The sequence below is a fragment of the Lissotriton helveticus genome, chromosome 1_2 (assembly GCF_964261635.1).
Source record: "Lissotriton helveticus chromosome 1_2, aLisHel1.1, whole genome shotgun sequence".
Classification (NCBI taxonomy): Eukaryota; Metazoa; Chordata; class Amphibia; order Caudata; family Salamandridae; genus Lissotriton; species Lissotriton helveticus.
Window position 1 is genome coordinate 375128146 of NC_136058.1, and position 17303 is coordinate 375145448.

The 17303-nt window shown below is 47.3% G+C and overlaps 1 protein-coding gene across 2 annotated transcripts in view; it reads right to left on the bottom strand.

Annotated features, from left to right (window-relative positions):
- The window catches only part of LOC144805992 (uncharacterized), a 308819-nt gene that overhangs the window by 130012 nt on the left and 161504 nt on the right, over nucleotides 1–17303 (bottom strand). For both annotated transcript variants that reach the window (XR_013605657.1, XM_078672472.1), the window contains exons 4-5: nucleotides 15249–15330; nucleotides 12989–13064 (exon numbers count right to left, since the gene is read on the bottom strand). The gene's annotated coding sequence lies outside the window, so the exon portion shown is untranslated. The remainder of the gene's footprint in view (nucleotides 1–12988; nucleotides 13065–15248; nucleotides 15331–17303) is intronic.

Below are 17303 nucleotides of genomic sequence, written 5' to 3' on the forward strand. Positions count from 1 at the left end.
CAACCGACCCATGTCCCCACCACATCTTCAACAAAGCAGACTCCATCATAGCACCCCATCTCCGCGATATCATCAATTGTTCCTTCAACTCAGCTACCTTCCCGGAGAGCTGGAAACACGCCGAACTCAGCGCCCTTCTGAAGAAACCCACAGCAGACCCCTCTGAACTTAAGAACTACCGCCCCATCTCACTCCTCCCATTCCCTGCCAAAGTCATTGAGAAAGCCGTCAATAGTCAGCTCGCCGCCTTCCTCGAATCCAACAATTCCCTCGACCCCTCACAATCCGGCTTCCGAGCTAAACACAGCACCGAAACAGCCCTCATCACTGCTACAGACGACATCCGAACGCTACTGGACAATGGAGAAACAGTTGCCCTCATCCTACTTGACCTATCCGCCGCCTTCGACACAGTCTGTCATAGCACCCTCATACAACGCCTCAGCAACGTCGGAATACAAGGAAAAGCTCTGGACTGGATCATCTCGTTCCTCGCCGGAAGAACCCAGAGAGTCCGCCTCCCCCCATTCAAATCAGAAGCCACCGAAGTCATCTATGGCGTACCACAAGGATCATCACTCAGCCCCACCCTCTTCAACATTTACATGAGTCCCCTCGCATCCATCGCGCGACAACACAACCTCAACATCATCTCCTACGCAGACGACACCCAGCTGATCCTCTCCCTCACCAAAGACCCAAACCCCGCCAAAACCAATCTACATGAAGGAATGAAAGAAGTAGCCGAGTGGATGAAGAACAGCCGTTTAAAACTAAACTCAGACAAAACTGAAGTCCTCATCTTAGGCTCATCCCCCTCTACCTGGGACGACTCATGATGGCCTCCGGCCCTCGGAACCGCACCCATACCAACGGATCACGCACGTAACCTGGGCTTCATCCTAGACTCCTCCCTCTCGATGACCAGACAAGTCAACGCAGTCTCTTCTTCATGCTTCAACATCCTACGCATGCTGAAAAAAATCTTCCGTTGGATCCCCACCGAAACAAGAAAGACAGTCACTCACGCACTAGTCACTAGTCGACTGGATTATGGAAATACCCTTTACGCCGGAACCACAGCCAAACTACAGAAAAAACTCCAACGCATCCAAAACGCCTCAGCCAGACTTATTCTGGACATCCCCGTCAAGCTCACATTTCCGGTCACCTGAAAGACCTCCACTGGCTCCCCGTCAGCAAGAGAATAACGTTCCGTCTCCTCACCCACGCACACAAGGCCCTCTACGACCTAGGACCCAAATGCCTCAACACACGACTATCCTTCTACACCCCCACATGCCAATTACGATCGTCCAATCAAGCCCTCGCCGCAATTCCGCGCATCCATAGATCCTCCATGGGGGGTAGATCCTTCTCCTACTTAGCAGCCAAAACCTGGAATTCTCTCCCCACCCACCTCCGCCTTACACAGAACCACCTCTCCTTCAGAAAGCAGCTAAAAACCTGGTTATTCGATAAGTAAAGCATCCACCCCCCAAGCGCCATGAGACCCTCTGGGTGAGTAGTGCGCTATACAAATCACTGAACTTGAACTTGAACATAGTGAGAGCAGACTTATAACATAGCCACATACTATTGATTTTTGTTTTACTGAGAGATCTCCATTTTTTGAATCATGCCTGGCCCAAAGTCTGTAGAGAGGGCAGCATCCATAGTCTCTGGTGGAAGTAACATAGACGAAGTAGAGTGGGAAAATGAAAAACTTGAGAGCTACAAGTTGGAGCAACTTAGAGGCTTCTGCAGGAAGTTTGGAATTTCCCAGACCGGATGCAGAAACAAGACCCACTGTCAAAAGGCGCTGAGGGCCTGGATGGAGTCAAGGGCACCTGAGAATGGGGGGGAAATTTTACCCCCAGAAAGCATCCATGAAGTTGGCAGAGTCCTGTCACCAGAGTAGCTGGCAGACAGGGCAGCAGCCAGAGCCCATGAAGTGGAGATGGCGTAACTTAATGGACAGATGGAACAACAAAGATTGGCAATAGAAGAGAGAAAAATCCTGTTGGAACATGAAGTGAAATTGAAGGAGTTGGAGCTGAAAGCGAAAGGTTTGGCAACAACTCCTTCTGGTGGCAGCACAATGCCGGTGCAGGTAGAGTCAAGGGTGTACATGCCTAAAGATGTGGTAAAGGAATACTTTAAGGGGGATGACATAGGGCAGTGGTTCCGGGCCTATGAGGTAGCCATGTCCTCCCACCAGGTCCCTGAGAGAGATTGGGGAGTGGGGTTGTGGGGGCGGTTCCTTACTGAGGGGCGGGACACTCTGCTAGATCTACCCTCTGAAGCTACCAATTCTTATTCCCACATGAAAGAAGCCTTAATGACCAGGTTTGGGTTAACTCCTGAAATGTATAGACAGAGGTTTAGGGGTTGTACTAAGATTCCTGGGGGTACGTATGTGGAATATGTAACCTTTTTCTGCAGAGCACTGGATGGTTGAGTGAAGGGTAGCAAAGTGAATGATTTTCAAGGGCTTCTTGATTTAATGGCATGGGAGCACTTGTCTAGTAATTGTTTTCCTGAGCTACGCCAGCACCTAATTGATAGCAAGCTGTCCAACCCTAGGAAGCTTGCTGAGGAGGCAGTTCGCTGGCTCAGCACCAGGGTCCACAAGGGTCCAGTGGGAGACTCAGCCAAGGGTGGGCAGGGTCCACAGCAGAAGAGTGGGGGGGACAGGGGTAAACAGAGAGGGTTCCAAAAAGGCCCCCAAAGTAATCCCCAAGGGAACCCAAGGGAAAGGTTCTCAGCCTCCCCACCCCAGAGACAGACCGGGGCCCCGACAGGTAATCCTGTTCAAAGAGGGCCCATCCAATGTTACAAGTGTGGTGACCTGGGTCATTTTGCCACAGATCCTAAATGTCGCCTGTTTGGAAAACCAGCACCCGCTGGTGCTCCGCCCCGGCAAATGGCTAGTGTTAATTTTGGGGAGGAAGTAGAAGTCCAAGGGGGTGGAGATCCTGTTCAGATAACCCTAGTCTCTTTAGGAGACAGTGAAATGGTCCCTGAGAACTACCTGCCCTCCAACACCATGAAATATAGGCAGGTAGTGACCATCAATGGAAAGAAAGTAGAGGCTCTTAGAGATACAGGAGCCAGTGTGACTGCAGTGAGGCAGCACCTGGTGTCTCAAGAGCAGGTTGTACCCCATGCCTACTGCAGGGTTGTCAATGCTGACAACTCAGAGAGACGTTGTCCAATGGCTCAAGTTCCTTTTGAGTGGGGGGTTCTCTGGTACTCTGCAGGTTGCTGTGAGAACTGCCATGCCTGTTGACTGTTTGCTAGGGAATGACATGGAGAGCTCCCCTTGGGAAAAGGTGGAGAAAGCAACTCATCTGAGGATGGTGGGTTTACCCGACTGGGCGTGCGTGACCACCCGGTCAATGGCAGCCAGTAGGGGTGTTGAAGAAGTCCTGGAGCCTGAGGGAGAGGCCCAGGACCCAGCCTTAGAGGAAGGGCACAGGAGGCGCGGGAGACCGGCCCCTGAAGTTCCCAAGGCCCTGGAGGAAGCAGACCTTGAGGGGAATGCCCTGGAGCCTACGGGGGAACATATAGCCGAACTGGGGGACCTGCCTGAGCTGACCCATTGGCAGCAAGAAGGAGGCCCCTCCAGGGAGGAATTCTGCAGGGAGCAGAAAGAATACCCTTCGCTCATAGGTATACGGCAGCAGGCTGCAGACCAGGCCAATGGTGATCAGTCTGGTACACATCTTATTTACTGGGAGAATGACCTCCTGTATTCAGAGCCTAAGGTTGCTGAACCGGGGTCAGCCCGAGCGCAGGTGGTACCCCAGAAGTTCAGAGCCTTCCTACTGGGGCTGGCTCACGATGTACCCTTAGCAGGACATTTGGGGCAGGACAAGACCTTTGACAGGCTTGTCACCCACTTTTATTGGCCCCAAATGCGTAGGAGCTCAGATGCTCACTGTAGATCTTGTCAAACTTGCCAGGCAAGTGGGAAGAGTGGGAGGAAGCAGAAGGCTCCTCTCCAGCCCTTCCCTGGGGTCAGTACCCCATTCCAGCGAGTGGGTATTGACATTGTTGGGCTTCTGGACCCCAAGACAGCCATGGGCAACAGGTTCATCCTGGTCTTGGTGGACCATGCCACCCAGTACCCTGAAGCCATCCCTCTGAGGACAGTGACGGCCCCCGTGGTAGGACGGGCACTGGTGGGAAGTTTCTCCCGCGTGGGATTCCCTCTAGAGGTGGTGTCTGAGAGGGGCACCAATTTCATATCCAAATATATGAAATCCCTTTGGCAAGAGTGTGGTGTAACCTACAAGTTCACCACCCCTTACCACCCCCAAGAAAATGGGTTGGTTGAGAGATTCAACCGAACCCAAAAAGGCATGATAATGGGCCTAGAAGGACCAATGAGGCGTAAGTGGGACATCCTCTTACCATGCCTTCTCTTTGCATATCGTGAGGTGCCACAGAAGTCTCTAGGGTTCAGCCCCTTTGAGCTTTTGTATGGACACCGAGTCAGAGGACCTCGGAGTCTGGTAAAGGAAGGCTGGGAGCAATCTCCCAGGAAACCTCCCCAGAATGTATACAGTTACATGCTGGCCTTCAGAAACCAGACCAGGCGATTCAGGCAACTTGCTGAGGCAAATCTGGAAGCCAACCAGGAAGAGATGAAGCGGTGGTACGACCAGAATGCCACTCTGGTAGAGCTTCAGCCTGGACAAAAGGTGTGGGTCTTGGCCCCAGTGGAGCCTTGTGCACTTCAGGATAAGTGGACAGGTCCATTTGAGGTTGTGGAGTGCAAGAGTCCGGTCACCTACCTGGTGAACTTGCAGTCCCCCAGGAACCCTTTGAGGGTCTTACATGTTAACCGCCTTAAGCCCCACTTGGAGAGGTCCGAAGTGGGCGTGCTGTTGGCCACAGATGATGGGATGGAGGAGGAGACTGAGCCTCTTCCTGATCTACTGGTGGCATCAGAGAAAGATGGGTCAGTGGATGGAGTTAACCTCTCACCCACACTGACCCCTGAGCAAAAGGAAGACTGCCGCCACCTTCTGGGGCAGTTCCCTGATCCGTTCTCCCTGGTTTCTGGTGCCACAGATTGGTGCATCCATGATGTGTACACAGGAGACAGCTTACCTGTTAAGCACAAGGCGTACAAAGTAACTGACAGGGTCAGAGCCTGCATCAAAGAGGAGGTCTCAAAGATGTTTGCTCTTGGGGTGGTTGAGTCCTCGAGCAGTCCTTAGGCCAGCCCAGTGGGCTTGGTCCCAAAGGCTGCAGCGCCGGGAGCCACACCTGAACTCCGGTTCTGTGTGGACTACAGAGGACTCAATTCAGTCACCAAGACTGACTCGCACCCTATCCCCGGAGCTGATGAGCTCATAGATCGGTTAGGGGCTGCCCGGTACCTCAGCACGTTTGATCTGCGGTCTGGGTACTGGCAGATCGCCCTGACTGATGGGGCCAAAGAAAGGTCAGCATTCTCCACACCAGATGGGCATTTCCAGTTCCGGGTTATGCCCTTTGGGATGAAAAATGCCACTGCCACCTTTCAGAGGTTGGTCAACCAGGTGTTGGTTGGGCTGGATGAGTTCAGTGCCGCCTACCTAGATCACATTGCAGTGTTTAGCAGCACATGGGAAGAACACCAGTGCCACCTCTGGGAAGTGTTGACGGCGCTGCGCAAGGCAGGCCTCACGATCAAGGCAAGCAAATGTTAGATCGGGCAGGGTTCCGTGGTGTACTTGGGACACCAAGTGGGGAGCGGCAAGGTGGCGCCCCTACAACCCAAGATTGAAACCATCCTGAATTGGGAAGCCCCAAAGACACAGACTGAGGTGAGGGCCTTCTTAGGACTCACAGGGTACTACAGGAGGTTTGTCAAGGGGTATGGCAGCATTGTTGCCCCCTTAACAGAACTGACGTCTAAGAAGCAACCCAGGAAAGTGATCTGGCCTGACACCTGTCAGAAAGCGTTTGTGACACCCTGAAAGCTGCCATGTGCACGGCGCCCGTGCTCCTGCCTCCTCCAAGGAATTCCTAGTGCAAACAGACGCTTCAGAGCATGGTGTAGGGGCTGTTCTCTCACAGATGACTGAGGAGGGCTGGGACCAACCCGTAGCCTTCATCAGTAGGAGGTTACTTCCACGGGAACAGAGGTGGAGTGCAATTGAGCAAGAAGCTTTTGCTGTGGTCTGGGCATTGAAGAAGCTAAGACCCTACTTGTTTGGGTCTCACTTCCGGATTCAGACAGACCACAGGCCCCTCAGATGGTTGATGCAAATGAGGGGTGAGAACCCAAAACTGTTGAGGTGGTCCATCGCCCTACAGGGTATGGACTTCACGGTGGAACAACGCCCTGGCACCGATAACGTCAATGCTGATGGTCTGTCCAGGTTTTTCCGCCTTAGTGATGAGGAACTCCCTGGGGTAGGGTAGTTCTCCCCACATTTCAGCTGGAGGGGACACGTGTTAGACCTGGCACCTTGGCGTGAGTCTCCCTTCCACTTTTTGCTGATGTGCCTCAGATGTTTTGCTGGTGTTAGCTGCTCAGGGCACTGCGCCACGGCCAATCCGTGCCGCAGTGCAAGTGCTCCCAATGTAAAGTGTACCTGTGATTGATTTCCATGATTGGCTCATTTGACTTACTGTTAGTCCCCAGTAAAGTGCACCAGGAGTGCCAGGGCTTTTAAGGGCAAATACTGCTGGTGGGCCCGCAGCGCTGATTGGGCCACCTACAGAAGCAGCCTTTTAAAATATGTCTAGGGTCTGCCACTGCAGTACCCGCGTGCAGTCTGGTCCTGTCATGCTGGCTGGGCAAGTGCACACACTTGCCAGCCCCTAAACCTTCCCTTTACTTCATGTGAGTCACCCCTATGGTAGGCCCAAGGGCAGGGTGCATTGTAAGCATAAGGTAGGACAAGCCCTGATGTGTGTGGCATGTCCTAATAGTGAATTACAGCCATTTTCGTTTTGTCACTATTGTAAGGCTACCTGTTCTTATAGGCCAGAATGGGCTGCTGGAATTATTACACTCTATAATCCCAGCAGGCTCAGGGAACATGGTAGAAAGTTAAGTTTAGTATGCCTGAACTCAGAATAATACAATACTTCTTTTAGTAAAGTTTATTTTAATATCCTGTGTTTGCAAATACTACTTTTAGAAAGTTAGTATTTGCTTGCCTAGCCATTTCAGCCAGCCTCTGCTCTTATGTGTATCTGCCGTCTGGTTTCTGTGAGTGACAGGGCTGGGGATGACAGGTGGTGAATAGAGGGATTACACCAGGATGGGTGTTGGGAGTGCCCCTTGACTCTGAATAGGGCTGTGCTCTGCCACCACAATGCTGGCTCCGCCCCCTGGGGAGCGACTGATGACTCTGCCCTGCACCTGGTCCAGGAAGAGGGAAGACTGTCAACAGAGTACTCCTAGCTGTACTTGTCCCTACAATGCTGGATCCACCTCCTGCGGAGCGTCTGATGTGCCTGCCCTGCTCACTGAAGAGAAAGACCAGAGTTTGCAAAACAAAGTGCTCAGAGACTGAAAGGAACTATGCAAAGGCCCCCCTGGCCTGCCAAGACAAAAGAAATACTGTATAAAAGAAGGAGCCCTGATCCCAAGAAACTAGATCCTGCCTGTGAACCAAGACGACCCCTCTGCCTGAGGAGAAGGAACCAAGGAAGCTGAAGGAGAAAGACTGTCCCTATCCTGGGGGACTGGCCTGCAGTGGGAACCTTGCTGCCAAAGGAGAGGAAGATATCCTGAAAGACTTTGCTTTTATTCTGCTACAAACACGTGTGCTTCACAGCTCATCTCCAAGGGCCTGGAAGAGAGCTGGCCCCCTGACCTGAGTCCGAGGAACATTGGACTCTGCCTGCCTGCTAAAGCCGTGAAGAAATTGCTTGGCTCTCCCCCTGCCACTGGAGCCGCTACAAGTGCGTCCTGTGTCCCTGGACCTCCGCGAAGCTGTCCTGTGCCTGCCCGCCCCGTGTGACCTGCTCTGCCTTGAGCCGTCCTCGCACCGTATCGCTGTGCTGCCCACACCCACTTCGCCCTCCTATGAAGGACCCCGCACTGCCTGCCGCATCCCCACTGGGGGGAGAGATCGTGAGTGACAGTGCCGCAGCACCGGAGACGCTTCGTGCATTGAAGCGCACCATCTCCTGTGCGCCGTGCCTCACGAAGAAGAGGCATTTCCCCGCTTGCACAGGGCGCCCCTAGAGTGTTCGTGGCGTACGCCAGAATCGTACGCAATCGCACCAGCCTTTTGTTGTGAGCCCCCCTATGAGCCTTGCCTTGTGGCCGTACGCCTCGCATCTGCCTGCATCTCTGAGCCCTACGAGACGTACCGCCTTGCCTTGTGGCCGTACGCCTCGCACCTGCCTGCCCAGGATGCCCCGCACTCCGTGTGCGCCAAGGGCCTCACATACGCCGAGTACGCTGGAGGCGTACTAGAAAACCTGCATTGCCCCCCTGTGATCCTGCAAGCCGTACCGGCGTGTTGTTACCAGCCGGGTACGACTCGCACTGCGCCTGGAAGGGAGTAAGGTTCTCGCCGAACGCCTGAAGCGTACCCTTCTGCCCCGTACGCCTGAAGCTTACCATTTGCCCGCACCTTGTCCCCGAGGCTGCGCCGCACCCGAGAGCCGCACTGTACATGTGTACAGGCCGCCCCGTGCCGCTGCCGCCTCTGGGGGAACCTTCCTGTACTCAAGGACGTCTGCCACAAGCCGGACCGGCCCTGTGATCACCGCGTCCCGAGTACGCCTCGCACCCCGCATGGGAAAGAGCATCAGCAGGTACTATGTACGCCCCCGGACGGAACAGTCCGGTAGACATTTAACTGAAGGCCAGAATTGTGCGGTTACCCCCTCGGGTCGCCCTGCAGCCATGAACTGCACATTTGGGGGAATCTGAAGTATCTTTAAGGAAGCCCTCATTTTTACATCACTGAAGTATTTTATAAGAAAGCCTCATTTTTGTGCATTAGTGAAACGTTATAAGCAAGCCTCGTTTTTCATCACTGAGACATCAAAAGAAAGACTTGTGTTACCTGTTTGAAACGTTCTTCCCAATTACAGACACTTACAACAAGAAAGCCTATATCCTCAATTCCAAAGTATTGTGTGCATCCCAAAGTGAATGTTATTTATGGTCTTGTGATAATCCTTCACTTTACTATTTTTATATAAAGTACCAGTATTTTCATACAAATTACAGCCTGGTGTCCATTTATGGGGGGGGTCATTATTATTACTGTATGTGATCATAAATGCTTAATTAACTTAGCGCTCCTGAGATTAGCCTTGACTGCTTGCGCCACGCCACCTAGAGGGTGAGAAGGGGTTATTCTTAACCTCATCGCTGCTTGAGGTATTCCCCTGCTGTGCTGGACAGCAATAAAAACGGGTGGGGTCATGACGAGCTCAGCTCGTCATAAGCACACGAGCACTGTGCTGCATGACGAGCTGAGCTCGTCATGAGCACCGAAGGGGTTAAGGGGTGATTCCCTTGCCCTGACTAGAGGAGAGGGTCCCTGTTTGTCACAAGTGCGTACCTGTGCCAACCAGAGACCCCCAAATCTAACACCTGCCATGCCTGTAGACTGTAAGGCAATGACCTGGAGCATACTACCTGGAGGGAGGTAGAGCTCAGGTCACCCTTGGAGATGTTGGGGTTGCCTGAGTGGGTTTGTATGAGGTCCATGGCTGCTCAAGAAGGGATTCAAGAGCGCTTGGAGCCTGGAACAATGGCCCTAACAGCTGTTAAGATAGAAAGGGGCAATGGGTGTGGGAAATCAGCCCCTGAAGATCTCTTAGTCTAGGTTGATTGGGGCACCTGAGGAGGAAGTTGCTGAGCCAAGCAGTGAAGACATTGCCGCTCGGAGTGACCGGCCTGAGCTTGCTGGTTGGCAAGTTGTGGGTGGGCCCACCAGGGGGGAGTTCTGCAAGATGGAGAAAGAGTGCCCAACTCTAGAGGGCTTGAGGTGGCAAGCCAAAGTCCAGGCAGGAGGTGGCACCTCTCTAGATCACCTGTCCTATTGGAAGAATGACCTCCTATATAGTGAGTGTAAGGCTCCTGGTTCTAGGGCAGCCGTTGTGCTGGTGGTCCCCTAATGTTACAGGGCCTTCCTACTGGGTTTGGCTCATGATATACCCCTGGCAGGACTTCTAGGGCAAGACAAGACCTCTGCCAGGCTGGTTGCCCACTTTTATTGACCCCAGATAAAGACGACCTAAGATGCATTCTGTAAGCCCTGTCTCACATGCCATGCCAGTGGGAAGTTGGGAGAAAAAAGCACAAAGCTCCCCTGACCCCATTACCTGTTGATGAGCAAAAAGAAGAATAGCTGATGAAAATTGTAACCTATGAGCAAGTGCAATAACAATAACTCCTTGTATTAAAAAAGAAGAACTACTTGTGGTTCCTTCAAAGAAAAAAAAACTTTCAACAACTCCTAATGTGAAGTTCAACATTCATTGCTTGGAGGCCACCAGGAGCTATATCTGAAACCGAGTGCATTCCAGGATTTAGGTTTATGCAAACAAATAGCCTCTGAAAAGAGTACTCTAAGACTTGTATAACAGGCATTGGCCTATGTGAGAGCTGTTGGCTTTGTCAATATGTCTGAGCCATGCTGTATAGCAGCGTGACTGCTGCGCATCTGCCACAACCTCAAAGTTGTGCTTATAACAACTGTTTCTTGGGTCTCTGAAACTGTTAAATGCAGATCCTGTTTGAACCTGCATTTCCAATTGCTGTCTCAAGTTGTTGACCATTAACAACTGCTCTACGACTCGGGAACAAGACCAGTCTCACAATTCTTTTGGTTCTAGCAAGATGCACGAGATTGGCATCCAAGGACTCGTGCTCTGGTGGATCTGCTCCTTCTTAACACATATAACACAAGTTTTCAGCCTAGCACATTACTCCTTGGAAGCCCGCAAATTTACCTGCGGTATGTCTCAACGTTCATCGCTCAGCTTTACCTTCCTCAACGCATACATGATTCCTCTGGCCAACATTATCCAAGTACACAACAACAAATCATCACCAAGAAGACACACAACTCATACTTTCCCTCTCGGACAAGACCCGCAACACAAGAATTAAGTTCACCTTCTTCATGACCAAACTGGCTGAATGCCAACTGTGTCAAGCTCAACTTCCACAAGACAAAAGTAGTGATCTTCAGCAAGAACACCTCTCTGTGATACTTCAACTGGTGGCTGGCCAAACTGTGATCCACACCCAGAACCCATGCCAGGAACCTCAGAATAATCACCAGCAAAATGGACATGACTGCAAAATTCAAAGCCGTGGGTGCATCCTGCTTCCACACCCTGTAGATGCTGAGGAAGACTTTCAAATGGTTTTCAAGCAACACTATAAAACCTATCATTCATGACCTAGTCACCAGCAAGTTGGACTAGAAGACTATAAACCATCCAGAAATCGGCAGCCAGAATCATGCTCAACCTCTCACACAGAACTCACATCACACCACTCCTTAGGGAACTACACTGGCTCCAGACAAACACGCTCAATTTAAACTCCTCACACACAGATACAAGACGCCACAGAACTCAATTCCCACCTACCTGAACAGTCACATCTTCCACCACCCACCCATAGACCTCAACTCCGTAGGATTCTTACACGTACATATACCATTCATGCACAGATCCAATCAGGAGAACAAGCATGCCCTTACATTGCTCCTAAAGCATGGAATGGCCATAAACTCCACATCAGATACCCCTCCTCCATTCTTGAATTCTGCAAGAAGCCAAAGACCTGGCTTATCAACTAAGCAAAGTTCCACAGGCAGAGCTAGGCACACAAACCTGCTCAGTGCCAGAATACCCTCATGGGTGATAGAACGCTTTACAAGTTTACGAGTTTAGACGTACTAAGGGGACTTATACAAAACACCATTTGCTTTTAGTGAGGATGCTGCATGACACATTTGTTCCAAAAATTGAGATTCTTGATTGAGCAGTAAGGAAGATGAACAAACAAGAGGGACTGCACTGAGTCTTAGGGCAACTTGATAGCACTTCCACTGCAATATGGTGTCCATTCAAAAGACTTGGCATATCAAATCCAGGGCCCAGTAAAGACTGCTTAAGTGTCACACCTTTCATTTCAACCTAGACGTCATTTTATCTGCATGGGCATTCAACAGTCTTTGGGATAGTGACTAGAACCAATTAAGCAACATAAAAAACGAAGCATTACATGACTGCTATACGTTTATTATGAATATTTTAGATTTTGAAGGTTGCCTCCGGAAATAAGAAATAGGGTGGTGTACACAGTTGAACAGAGTTAATTAAGACTTTATTATTGGCTAAATAAACATTTTTAACAATACATTATGACATATTTATCTTGAGAAAAAATTGCCATTAGCTGTCACCATTGATATAAACATTGTTAAAACTGGTCACATAATACCCTATATATAACTGTCTGAAGAATAAAAACCTGCACGTTCACCATAATGTATGATGCAGGTATCATATCAGTGTCTTGTACTACGGAGTCTCCAAAGGAAGATCTAATAAAGATTGTGGCCAGTGATGCCCTCAAACCAGAAAGTAAATATATTAGTCAAGCTCATTGGCCTCCTTCATTCCAACCCTGTACTTAAAAGTGCCCATCTTAAATAGAGACTTTTTGTACTTTTTTAGGTCACAAAGGGAGGAATGTTTCCTCTATTACTTATAGTTTAACTGTAGCAACATGCATTGTACAAATTTAGTCACAATACAAATTTGCAGCACATTTGTTCCTGCTAGACAATGAGGCATGTTTCAACTATAGAATGTACTCAAAGGAACAAGGTTTCAACAATTTACATATTCCCTTTAAAAAGTTGGGCTAACTCATAAAACATGTAAAACAGATTCCACAGGAGACCCAATGGCAGAGTTTCATTTGATGAACTAAAATGAATATCAGAAAGAGATAACAAAAAACATGTGGAAGCTCATAAATTACCTGATATTTCACAGAAGTTATTCCATATATCTGCCGTAAAGCTTCCTCCCTTTTCAACTTCATAAATATCTGTATTCTGAACATATTGACAGAAGAAGAACTCTCGTTAATGCACCTGCGAAGAACCCTCCTTCCAGCTCAACCAATTCTAGGTAGAAGTAATCGGAGCATGGAGGTGCTCATTTGCAATCTTGCTCCCATAGATTAAATTTAGAAGAGCTCAATCAGGATACATAAAGGTTATAGCAATAGTTGATAACAAGAGAGTCGACCAACAGCCCTATCCTAGAAAGGCCAAACTCTAACTTACAATGGATATACCAGGACAAGACTTAGGAAGGATAAAATGTGTGTTAGACATTTTCCCATAATATCCCTCACAACCGGGTTCATCCTGTCCCTAAACGTCTAGAGCTCATATTTGTCAATATTGGCTCTACTTTTAGAATATCTACTTAGTGTTCTGAAACAGTGTTGCAAAAACAATGCAGAGTTTTTAGAGCAACTTTCTGCTCATATCATACCCCTAGATAGTGTAACTATATACAGTATCAATTCTATGTCCATTAGGTCCCCCTTAAAGAACCTGATTGTCTTTACCTAGTTTTTTTTTCATATTAGGAAACAAATTCATACAATCGTATTTGAAGATTCCAATATTATTGTAATGGTAGCTGAAGAAATAGCCTGTACACTTAAATGCATATTTAGTCAATTGTGAACGTTTTTCATTGCTAAAACACAATTATATGATGAGTGCAACAACCAGGATGTCACCTTACGGCTAGAGCAGTCGACCTTGAAGCTGGGGAAACTGGTTTGAGTCTAGGCAGCGACACTCAACATCCTATGATTCAGGGCAAATCACTTAATCTCCCTGTGCCTAACAAAAATCAATGTGTCCATCTCTAATAAAACTGGTGCTCATGTAAAGCACCTGAAATCTTCGGGAGAGTTTGTGCTATCTAAATCTCAAATAACACTCGTAAACTAAAGGGGTCTATGAGACAAAAAATAGCAGAGATATATACAGTGGGAAACAGTACAAATGTAGTGAGAATCACAAAAAGTAGCTCTTTCAACTTTCAAATAAAGGCTAATTATCTAGTACCCGTGAGTGAGGCACCTGCTCATTGTGGTCATAAATTACACCTTTTCATCACAAGAAGTAATCCTCTTGCTTCATTGGCCATTTACTAACAAGTTCTTGTATGCAAGCTTTGAGAAATGAACAAGCATAGTTTCATTGTTATTCAAACAGGACTTAATGTTACTATCAACAACACTAGCTATTATAAACAGCGTACGCGCCAGACTTTACTAGAGCATAGAAACTATCTTTCATGTTTCACACATAATAGCATCAGTTATTCATGTAAAAGCAGCTGAGAATAGAATATTAGATGCATTCAAATACAGTAGGATCAGCTTTGCAAACACTAGGATATTTAACGTCTTGTTTTCTCAGTGGATTGGTTCAGATCCCAATACTGAGTAGATTTTGAACTTGTCTCAGTGTTACTGTTGAAGAAGTGAATAAGCACAGTAGACCAACGAAGGTGTTTGAACTGTGAATCAAGAAACAGATAAGGAAGACAAACATCTACAAAAAATACAAGTCATTTGAAATTTTTCTGTGCTTCTGAGCATCTGTCCTGAGAGTTGTCATTCCACAGAAATGCGTCAGGAATGAGTCTTAGCACTCAACCAATTATCTGAAGAACAGCACCATGAAGAAACTATGGTCTGAAGCCCGGATAAGAATCCAGAATACCAGCTTAGCTTGTTTTTCTACTCAAGAGCCATATCCAATGATCCAACATACAAGTTATACCACACCATATTAATGACGAGTGTCAACATTTAGGTTAGTCTGCGTACAAGAAGGGGGAAATGATTGACAATCATGACGATTGATGCGCAAGAGCAGTATGCTAAGTGTGTTGTATTTTCACATGATACCGTGTATATTAGATACGAGTCTGATTGCAAGTAAATATTATTGCATTTAATATATCAGTATGTGTATCAAAGACACTGGAAAGCAGAATGAAGAGTAAATGTTTGATTGGCATGTTTTCAGTTTAGGAACTCCATGTTTTCAGACACTGTTCAACTAACAATACAGAATATCGGCGGATGAGGGCTCGGATCAACGGAAGACATGGGTGGGAATATAACAAGGAGGGAAAAAACAGTGGATAATGGCGATACGCATGTCTTTTACGCAAATGTTTATGTTTCCTTTTGTGGCACTTACCAATGTACGCCGCCTGGCCTCCGGGATGTAGGCTAATGTGTTTTCCTGTATGTTCGATCTGGTTCATTGCATCGATCATTGCCTATAAGTAGATTTATTTGTCAATGTCTTCTATGCTTTCCGCAATAAACATATTTTTCACAAAAAAAAACTAACAATACAAAAAGGTAAACTTCCACTTCTTTTGTTCAAGCATTGTAACTAGTGACCACTCCTCGTCCCATAAGACATCATTGGTGATAAGTGTATATGAGGTATCGGAGCAAGGGCTGGGTTAGAGATACAGACTGGTTGCTGAGGGGCAATGCTGAATGACTGAATTACAACTACTGACCTAATGACAGGATAAGGAATATGGGGGAAACAATCAAGATCTTGACATAGGTAAGACTTTATGAGAAAATGGAGTCATATGGGTTGGATGGCTCACAACATTTAGGCACTGTGGGTAGGGAATAGAGTAACAGGTTAGGGATGTGTGATGATATTTGGTTTGGTATTCATTTTCATATGCCCTCATCATTTTCATAATATCTGCATAGTTATTTATAATAATAATCATTATCATACACATGATTTCTCAACAAATTATGTCATTGTGTGTGCTCTGATTTTGAGATAAAAGGGGGATTTCTATTGTATAATCACAAACAGGTAATAGATTTTGAGATAGGTTTGTCGGACTCCAAACACTCTGTCTAACATTGATTAGTTTTCCAGAATAAGCGTGAGTGACACCTGCAGGTTTACTTTTCTCTTAAAACAGACAAATGCTGATAACTCCGTATGTCTCCTTTATGGATTCACTTCAGTTGAAAGTTAACCAAACTAAGTCCTTTGTATTAATAGCAGGGGCTACAAGAAAAGAAAAGGTGCCGCACATCTGTGCGGAAATGAAAAAAATAGAGATTTTGGACTCCTTCCCCAACTTGGGCATTCTCTTTGATAAATATTTGTCATGGACAAAACTGGTAGAGGGTAGAAAAATGGTGATGGAGAGGGGCACTGTTGCTATAAAATTATTTGGTAGAAACCCCTGTTACCGATAAAAAACATCTATCAGGCTAGAGTTAAAGCAGCAGCGACTTATGGTGCAGGGGTCTGGGGTATGGTTCCATCGACACCACTCCAAACGGCTGAGAATATATTTTTCAAATCTGCAGTGAGACTACCTTTCGGAATTGGACCTCCCCTTCATCTCAGATTATATACACCTAGCCCCTCTACTCTTATAGCATTCAATCTGGAGGAGAGATACAGTCCCACTGAATCATCTAATACTAAAGAGCTGCTTAGAATTGGACTAGTGGAAAAGGTCTAGATGGCTTAGCTATGTGGAGTCATCTTTAGCCGAGATTGGTCTCCAAGAGCTTTTCAAAGATCCATTAACCTGTAGAAAGATCTCTAAACGGAAGGTCAACAATATGTTTATGCTGATGGCTGAGTACAAGCGCAAGGAACTCCTTAAAGAGAAACATGCAGCCCGGGCATAAGGGCTTAATCCACCAATAACTGAAGGAGCTTTTTCCTACCTATCAAACGTAAACTTGATGAAACACAGATTTATATTACTGAGGTTCCGTACTAACCTGATCCCTCTCATGTTAGGATATCCTGCAACAACATAATCACGCCAACTTAAGTGCGTGTCCCTGTGATAACCTATCATCCCAAACAGATTTACATATATTTCTATTTTGAAGCCTATATGAGAAGGAAAGGAATATCTACCTTAAACCAATTTTAAAGAAAATGAACTTCAAGCAGTGTCAGGTAGCATTATATTTCCTAAAAACACTCCCTGACCCTTTGGTCTGCTACATAGTTGCGTCATACCTATGGGCTTGTATGAGGAAGAGGAAAGGGATACAGCGCATTTCCGAGTCTGCAAAACAATACTACAAGCATCTAGACTGAGTATATGAAATGGTTATTTTTTAAACGTTTTTTACGTATCTTCCACTTTTTTCAAAAAAAGTGATGACATTTTTTGTAAGTTTAAAAGACGGAATATCGAAATAATTTTAATATGAACTATTTATATTGTGCTTTTAT